The sequence below is a fragment of the Cetorhinus maximus genome, chromosome 29, assembly GCF_964194155.1.
Source record: "Cetorhinus maximus chromosome 29, sCetMax3.hap1.1, whole genome shotgun sequence".
In the NCBI taxonomy this organism is placed as follows: domain Eukaryota; kingdom Metazoa; phylum Chordata; class Chondrichthyes; order Lamniformes; family Cetorhinidae; genus Cetorhinus; species Cetorhinus maximus.
The window spans coordinates 4,550,519-4,560,027 of NC_135907.1; the positions used below are offsets into that span (position 1 = coordinate 4,550,519).

Genomic DNA, 9,509 nt, shown 5'->3' on the forward strand with positions numbered 1-9,509 from the left:
AGGTATGCAACTGCCTGAGTATTGCAGTAACCAAGCACCCCTACGAAAACTGTACAAATTACTGAGTAAGGCTGTGATTAATCAGGCGGCCGACGCCACGGGTGCCACTAGATTCAGGGGACATCCTGCTTTCCACCACCAGAAGAGAGAGTTAGTTAACAATGTACTGACAAGGGTGAACACAGGGACTTCCCTGGTAAACTCTCTCGACATCCAAGGAATCAACTCCGAGGTCACGAATCTTAAAGGGATCATGAGGCAGCTTGCTCATAAGAGTAGCGAGGGGTGGTGAAATGGCAGCGGCCCTAGGGGGCAAGAGTGTGGCATCTGTATTGGAAAGCGTACACGTTATAGAGACCCATGCTAAAGCCACCAGCCAATTAACAGAAAGGGAGGAAGGACAAGAGGGCAGCACCCAAAAAAGCCAGCTTACGGCCAGTGGATGATCGGGCAATTAAGACACAATCTGGGCCAGATCCAAAGGGGGGAGGTACCGGGCTGGATCAACAGTGCCCGGTTGTGGGGGATGGACAAGAACCCAGGCGTCATCGACGCATGTACATTGAAAGGAATGACATGGGTGTATGCGGTGATTCAGAAGTGCACCTCAAACCAAATGAACGTGATAGGTATGGGCAATCCCCTCAGTCACAGCAGACACGGGCCCACACCCTCAGTACCAAGTGGAGAACATTGGGTTAATCCGAGACAATGACTCCCTCCGGTACTACGCCATAGATATGCATGCCATATGCAAGAATGAGGGCATACACGGGGAATCACTGAGTGGGTGCAGGAGGAAAGGTAGCCTCACAATTTGCTCCCATCCAGTTGGAACAGGGGTGTGCTGGACAAATGCGGGTACAACCGAACGGAGGGTTGTATATTAGAAATTACCCACAAGGAAACCATCACACCCGCTCAGGATACAAGGGAACCCCGGCTCCCAGTTACTATCAGACACGCGTGAATAATGTACGTCCAACAAAGGGGTCAGGTCTCAGTCAACGCCTCCAACACACTCCACCATGCCCTGGAACACTATGAGGAACCTAAGCAGGCCCCAATTCCCCACCTTCCCGAAAGTCTGACAAAGTTTAAAGGTGTCTTACGAAAGGAGAGGAATCAGCATTACGTGTTACAGGCGGTGTTTAAAAGGCTAATCAATGATACGGAAGAGCACTTGAGAGATCCGACGGTGGGAGCAAGTGTGGGAATGGGGGCTGAATGTGGACATACACCCCTGGATAAGAATAAGCTCTCATATACTCGTCGCAGTGCAGCTAGTGTTAGCGTTGTTTAACTCTAATTCTTTCAATGTCTTCTCCAGACAATCCAAAAAGTACCAGGGGACCATGAGTGGCGTACTGAGAGGCTGCAAGGAGACATTTGCGTTACATTATGGGACCAGCAACACTCACACACACACAGATTACACAATCCACACTGACATCACTAAAAATCACAGACGGAATCTCAGTAACAATCCACATGCTTTGCACAGTCTTGTGTTGGGGGTTTAGTGTTTGATATTTCGAACTGCAGTGACATTCCCGACAAGATGAGTTAAAGTTTTAACATTAACCAGAAAATGGCTGAAACATTGTTTTCCTGGGGTGAACACGTCAAAGGACAGGAAGAATCAGAAAGTTGTCCTGCCCTGGGATTAACATATCAATGGACAGGCCTCCTGGGGAGCAGATTGAGAGACATCCCAACATGCCAGGGGTGGAGTCTGCAAACTGCTCATTCAGGATATACCTGGCTAGGAACCCAATCCGAAAACCACCTCCAGAGTGCGGAGCTAGTCCCCACTCTGGTTTAATGTGCGTGTGTGTTCCCTCTGTCTCAATCTGCTTTATAACTCTTTGACTTGTTTGTATTTGGATGTTGCTGAGTTGTAACTGAGATGAAACATTGGCTCTTGCGTTATTTTGTTTGAAAATGTTCTTTGCTCTCTGTTTTAATGGAATTAATTTTCTCCCCCACCCCTCAAAGAATTTTTATTTTGAAACCTGCAATCTGAAGATCCAGACTGGGACAAGGACTCTTCTTCTTCAGGAGTTTCCTGAGACCTTCTCCAAGGCCGTGCCCCATGGGCCCAAGTGAGTTTGTGTCCGTTTCTTACCCCGAGATTTCATTTCCTCTCCGAGACCCTGGTTTTCGGTGGCTCCGGTTAACCAGTTCCTGTTGGACTGCGGGCCTGGAGTTTCAAAAAGAAAATCCTGGGGTTAAAGTAGCCCAGCCATGCAATCTAAAACTTACATGTTAGCCTCCAGTGTGTGAGGAACAGGAGCCCCACAAGAGGAAATGAAAAGTCCTAAAGTGAAGCTGCCTAAAATCTTGTTATAATTCAGGGACAATGCGTGTATTTTGGGCTATGCGATCATTCTGACGGTTAAACGGGATTCCCGGTGGTCATTCTACTGAGGGTTTAGATTTCTATCTGCCTTTCTCCAGTTTTCTTTCTGTTTATTTCTTCGCTTTGCGCTATTTAAGCCTTCAAGGAATAATCACAGGTGAATTGATGGACCTACAGCAGGGCAAGTGAGCTGCAGAAGGGGCAGGGAAAGACTTTTACACATGAGGAGAGGGGGCAGGAGTTTCAGAAGGTAGGAGTCACAGAGGGGGCTGATCAAGGGGGAGATTATACAGAGGGGGTGGGAGGCTGCTGTTCGTTTCAGAGGGGGGTAATTAGAATGAACATGGGGACAGGGTGCTTGTTCATGTTTGAAATAGTGAGGGGTCGCTGCTACATGTTTAAAATGGTGAATGCATATGAGTTAATAGCTGACTGATATGAGTTTGTATTTATACAGACGTCCAGAGAGATAGGGGGTGGGGCGGTGCTGGGAGTGCGGGGACTGTTGTGATGGTGGGTTGGGTGTTAGATGGGGGTTGTTTGAGAGAGATTTTTGAGTGGGCAAACGCGGGGTTAAAAATGGCGCGAGTAATTTGGTGGCCACGAAACAAACGGTCTGGCGAAAATGATGCATAGATGGAATAATTGCCGGCTGATAATGACAGGGAGGAAAAGAATGGGGGTTGGATAATATTTGCGAGGAGGAAAGAAAAAGCTAAATAACCAGTCCAGTATAGATTTTGAAGAGCACACATTGGGGGTTATATATTTCTTTTCTCAGAAAAGGTTGCTGACAGGAAATAGAAGAGAAAATGAAAGATATGATGAAATCTATTTTTTGAATTGTGAATCGGGGAGAGCGCGAACGCAGTCCCCCACTACCACAAATTTTGCAGTCGAGTATCCCGCATTTGGGGACATCGCAGGCGTCAGAACACCCGAAGTGCAATGGGCTAGCCTCGTCCTGGGAGAACCTTTTTTTTTGCAAAAAACACCATTACAAGGGTACAATCCGGTTCAACTTTAACAAAATGTATCACCAGGTGCATCAGTACAAACAATATTACAGTCATTTACAGGCTTTCACTTTGAGCTGTACAGCTCGAGGGGATTTAAACAGTTCCCAGTCCCTCGGTGCACTGTGGCAGAAAGGTCTTAGACAGTGGCCCTTCCCCATTGCGCTTTTGCAGCAGCTGCCCCAAGCTTTAGTGCGTCCCTCAGCACGTAGTCCTAGCCATGGAATGTGCCAGTCCGCAACACTCGGTCGGGGACAACTCTTTGCGCCGGAAGACCAACAAGTTTCGGGCAGACCAAAGAGCGTCTTTCACCGACTTGATGATCCTCCAGCTGCAGTTGATGTTTGTCTTGGTGTGTGTCCCTGGGAACAGCCCGTAGAGCACAGAGTCCTGTGTCACAGAACTGCTCGGGATGAACCTCGACAGCAACCACTGCATCTCTCTCCAGACTTTCTTTGCAAAGGCACAATCCACAAGGAGGTGAACAACGGTCTCTTCCCCACCATAGCCACCTCGAGGGCAACGTGCAGAGGGGGTCAGACTCCTGGCGTGTAGGAAGGATGTGACGGAGAGAGCCTTTCTCACCACCAGCCAAGCAACGGCTTGGTGCTTGTTGGAAAGTTCTGGCGATGAGGCATTCTGCCAAATGACTTTGACAGTCTGCTCGGGGAACCATCCCACAGGGTCCACCCTCTCCTTTTCCCTCAGGGCCTCTAGGACGTTACGTGCCGACCACTGCCTGTGGACTTGTGGTCAAAGGTGTTTTTCTGCATAAATTTTTCCACCAGGGACAGGTGGTACGGCACGGTCCAACTACTTGGAGCGTTCCGCGGCAGAGTGGCCAGACCCATCCTTCGCAACACCGGGGACAGGTAGAACCTCAGCACGTGGTGACACATGGTGTTTGCGTACTGAGGGTCTACGCACCGCTTGATGCAGCCACACACAAAGGTGGCCATCAGTATGAGGGCGATGTTGGGCACGTTTATTCCCCCTTTATCTAGAGGCTTGTACATCGCGTCCCTGCGGACACGATCCATTTTTGACCTCCAGATAAAGCGGAAGATGGCTCGAGTGATCGCCACCACGCAGGAGTGTGGAATGGGCCAGACCTGCGCCACGTACAGCAACAGCGAGAGTGCCTCACACCTGATGACCAGGTTCTTACCCGCAATGGAGAGGGAGCGTCGCTCCCACATGCCCAGTTTCCTTTTCACCATTTTCCTTCCAGTTTCTAACGCATGCCCAGGTCCCTCCGAACCATATCCCCAGCACCTTCAGGCCGTCAGCCCTGACAGTGAAGGGGACAAAGGATCGGTCAGCCCAGTTCCCAAAGAATATGGCCTCGCTCTTCCCACGATTTACCTTGGCTCCCGAGGTCAGTTCGGACTGGTCGCAGATGTGGATCGTTCTGCGCACCGACAGCGGATCCGAGCAGAAGACGGCGACGTCGTCCATGTACAGGGAGGCTTTTACCTGAGTGCCTCCACTGCCTGGGATCGTCACTCCTCTTATGCCCACATCCTTCTGATGGGCTCGGCAAAGGGTTGCATGCAACACACGAAAAGAACAGGCGAGAGAGGACAGCCCTGCCTGACTCCAGATTTAATCGGAAAGCTATCTGTTTCCCACCCATTGATTGAGACTGTGCTACTGATGTTAGTGTAGTGCAGTTGGATCCAATTTCGAATTCCCTCCCCAAACCCCATTTTGAGAGCACATCCACCATGGAGGTGTGCGATATTCTGTCAAAGGCCTTCTCCTGATTCAAGCTGATGAGGCAGGTATCCACACCCCTGTCCTGTACATAGGCAATCGTATCCCTGAGCAGTGCGAGGCTGTCAGAGATCTTCCTGCCTGGCACAGTGCAGGTCTGGTCAGGGTGAATCACCAATTCCAGAGCGGATTTGACTTGATTGGCGATGACCTTGGACAGAATCTTATAGTCCACATTCAACAGTGAAATGGGTCGCCAATTTCTAATTTCCTCCCTTTCCCCCCTTGTGCTTGCAGATGAGGGTGATGATGCCTTTCCTCATGGATTCTGACATACTACCGGCCAGGAGCATACTCTCGTACACTCCTAGCAGGTCTGGGCCGATCAAGTCCCACAGAGCCCAATACAACTCCGCCGGCAAGCCGTCGCTTCCGGGAGTTTTACTCTTCTCGAAGGACTGAAGGGCCTTAGTCAGTTCATCAGGAATTAGCGGTTTGTCCAGGCTCTCCCGCGTACTGTGGTCTAAGACCTCCGTGATAGAGGACAGGAAGGACTGGGAGGCCGTGCTGTCCGTGGGCTTCACGTCATACAATCCGGCATAAAAGGATTTGCTGATCCTCAAAATGTCGGACCGTGATGTCTTTACTGAGCCGTCTTCTTCCTTCAGGCTGCTGATCACAGAGCTCTCTCTGTGTACCCTTTGGAAGAAGAAACGTGAGCACGTCTCATCCTGCTCCACGGAGCGGACTCTGGAACGGAAGATGATCTTGGAGGCCTCCGAGGCAAAGTGCGAGGCTTGCTGGCTCTTCACCTCTTGGAGCTCCTCCTTGACATCCACCCCCATCGACTGCAGCCAGAGCAGATTCTGCATGTTTTTCTGGAGTCGGGACATTTCCCTCTGTTCCTTTCTAGCTTTCTGGGTGCCTTTGAGGATGAAAAACCTCTTGATGTTTCCCTTGATCGCTTCCCACCAGTGTGTCAGGGACTCAAAGAGGGGTTTCACGGTTCTCCAACCTTTGTAATCCCTCTTGAGCTCCTCAATGTTCTCTGAGGTCAGCAGTTGCACACTTAGCTTCCATGCCCCCCTACCCACCCTCAGGTCCTTCTCCAAGTGGCAGTCCGCCAGTAGGAGGCAGTGGTCAGAGAAGAACACCGGCTTGACCTCGGTGGATCTGACTGTGAATGCACGGGACACAAACAGGAAGTCTATCCTGGAACGAATGGACCCGTCTGGCCGCGACCAGGTGTATCTACGCTGCGCTCCGTCTGCAGGGTTGCTGAAGACGTCGTGCAGCTTGGCATCCTTAACTGTTTCCATCAGGGATCTGGACGTAGCGTCCAATCTGCTGTCGGCCCTGCCGGATCGTCCAGCCGCATCGATGATGCAGTTGAAGTCACCGCCCAGAATGACCGGCCTGGAGGTCGCCAGCAGCAGTGGGAGCTGCTGAAAAACCTCCAGCCGCTCAGCCCCTTGTGCCGGGCCATACACGTTAATTAACCGGAGTGGAGCGTTCTTGTACATTACGTCTGCTACGAGGAGTCACCCGCCCACCACCTCCTTAACCTCGGAGACGGTGAAGTTGCCTCCCCGCAGCAGAATACCCAGGCCGGAGGAACGAGAGTCGTTTCCGCCCGACCAGATCGATGGCCCGTGGGACAACCATCGTGACCATTGCCTGTAGGAGCTGAGGTGCGGTATCGCACACTCCTGCAGAAACAACAGGTCAGCTTTGACCTTGGCTAGGTAGTCCAAGGTCGCAACACAGCGCGTAGTAGATTTAATGCTCGGCACATTTATGGATACAATCTTTAAACCCATTTTAAAGCATTTATTCTCCTACCAAACCCACTGTCTCTGAGAGTCCCAGACCTTTAGTCTGCTCCTTCATACCCGTAGTGAGCTCAAATTCCTTCACTTTGGATGGGCTGAGGTAGATCTCCTTGGCAGTGTTCTGCTCAGGTGGCATCTGGAGGTTCACGTAGAGAGCGGGTTTTGAGATGACCTTTGCTGGAGAAGCTTCTCCAAAACTCACCCCCTCTGGGGTGTTGCTGTTCCCGGCTTCCTGGAGCTGGGGTGCGATGATTGCCTCACTGCTCCCAGATTCCAGGGGCTGTGGTGCACTGGCCTCCTCAGGTTGCAGGCAAAGTTGGGGTGCGCTGGTCTCCTTGTTGTCTCCAATTTTCTGGAGCTCGGGTGTCTCGTCCTCCAACGCCCTGGAGCTTTGCCGCCTCTTCTGTCGGTGCCGCCCTGGCACTTCATCATCCGAAGAGCTGCTGCCCTTGTCATCCATGTCGGATGGGAGACGCCTCTTGCCGCTTCTCTGGGAAATGCCTTTGCTTCTTCTTCGCGCCTTCTTACTTTTGTTGTTCTTCACCGTCCGCCACTCCCCCTGCTGCTTTTCCACTGCTGCCTCCTCCTCCATTGATTCGCTGTCCTGAGGACTGGGAGGTTCAGGGGGTAGTGCTGTTGATTGGCTCTCTGTTGCCTCAATCTCTTTCTCCACCTTGTCTCTCTCTGTGTCCTCCTTTGTCCCGTTGAGCTCCCTGGGGGCCTTGGTGGTTGGAGTGACACGAAACATTTCTTCTGCTTCCCCCTGGTCGGCTTTGGCTGCCTGTGCGTAAGTACGGCAGCGTTTGGGGCAGGTCCTGTAGAGGTGACTTGCCTCGCCACACAGGTTGCAGCACTTGGCCTGTTTGCAGTCTTTTGTCTGGTGCCCTTCCTGTTTGCAGATCTTGCAGAGGGAGGCGCTGCAGTTGGCCGCCACATGACCAGCCTTGCCGCATGAGCGACAATGCTTGGGTTGCCCAGCGTAGACCAGGTAGCCACGGTTTCCCCCGATAGCGAAACTGGAGGGAGGGTGGAAAATGGCTCCCTTACCATCGGTCTTTAGCGTGACCTTAAACAGGCGTTTGCCTGTCCAGATCCCCAAGTCGTCTCGAATCTCGGTGCCGCTCCCCACCTTATCGAAGTACCTGGTGAGGAAGGTGACCACGTCGGCGACAGGGACGAAGGGGTTGTACACATGCACCATCACCTCACGTTCCCGTTGCAACGGCAGAGAAAAGTGCGGCTCCGCAGTAAGGATCTTCATCTCCGGCAGGTCTCTCTTCTCCTCGAACACCCTCAGGAGCCGGACGCAGTCTGCCACCCGCTTGAACGTCACGTCAAAATAACCACCTTTGCGGGAATCATGCAGGGTGAAGATCTCCGTAGCTTGGAAGCCACACGCCTTCAACAGGATCCTCCTGGTGATGAAGCCCCGATCCATAGGTGATCCTCCTTCGCTGTGGTTCACCGTGACTCGGACGGTGATAGGTATCCCACGGTATGGATTTGGATTGCGATTGGTTATCGCCCTTCCATCCCGACCTTGCCTTGGCAGGACCATGGTGTCGCCCCTGCAACACTTGATCTTAGCCAAAAGGCCGAGAAGCGATGAGAAAGAAAGAAAGTTGTGTTTTGAAAGATGTGCATGTTGAAAAGTAAAGAAAGCAGATGTTTGTAAGAAAACTATTTTTAGCATTGAAAATCCCCTGGAAAGGGGTGGTGCACCATTCCCAGAGATACTGCAATACCGGGTCGATGCGTGGAGTGGACGGAGCAAGCCCCTATTCCATCTCCCTGCTCCAAAAATCAATTTAATATATGGTCCCCAGATAAGGGACGTATCAGATATTAAACTGATAAGAACAGATTTTTTTTTTTTTTGTAAAAATATACTTTATTCATAAAATATCTTCAATCACATTCCAAACCATTTCAATAACAACATTACAAGGGTACAATCCAGGTTAAACTTTTACAAAATGTATCACCAGGTGCATCAGTACAAACAATATTACAATCATTTACAGCCTTTCATTTTGATCTGTACAGCCCGAGGGGCTCTAAACAGTTCCCAGTCTCTCGGTGCGCTGTGGTAGAAAGGTCTTAGACAGCGACCCTTCCCCATTGCGCCTTTGCGGCAGCTGCCCCAAGCTTTAGTGCGTCCCTCAGCACGTAGTCCTGGACTTTGGATTGTGCCAGTCCGCAACAATCGGTCGGGGACAACTCTTTGTGCTGGAAGACCAACAAGTTTCGGGCAGACCAAAGCGCCTCTTTCACCGAGTTGATGATCCTCCAGCTGCAGTCGATGTTTGTCTCGGTGTGTGTCCCTGGGAACAGCCCGTAGAGCACAGAGTCCTGTGTCACAGAACTGCTCGGGATGAACCTCGACAGCAACCACTGCATCTCTCTCCAGACTTTCTTTGCAAAGGCACAATCCACAAGGAGGTGAACAACGGTCTCTTCCCCACCACAGCCACCTCGAGGGCAACGTGCAGAGGGGGTGAGCCTCCTGGCGTGTAGGAAGGATCTGACGGGGAGGGCCTTTCTCACCACCAGCCAAGCTACGTCTTGGTGCTTGTTGGAAAG

The 9,509-nt window shown here is 51.4% G+C and overlaps 1 non-coding gene and 1 pseudogene across 1 annotated transcript; both read right to left on the reverse strand.

The window, feature by feature from the left end:
- Window positions 1–3,212: 3,212 nt before the first annotated feature.
- On the reverse strand, window positions 3,213–3,374 carry LOC144669772 (U1 spliceosomal RNA). Its single transcript, XR_013573739.1, has one exon. It is a non-coding gene; the product is annotated as a U1 spliceosomal RNA (small nuclear RNA).
- A 5,263-nt stretch (window positions 3,375–8,637) lies between these two features.
- Window positions 8,638–8,814, reverse strand: LOC144669713 (U2 spliceosomal RNA; annotated as a pseudogene).
- Window positions 8,815–9,509: the final 695 nt, after the last annotated feature.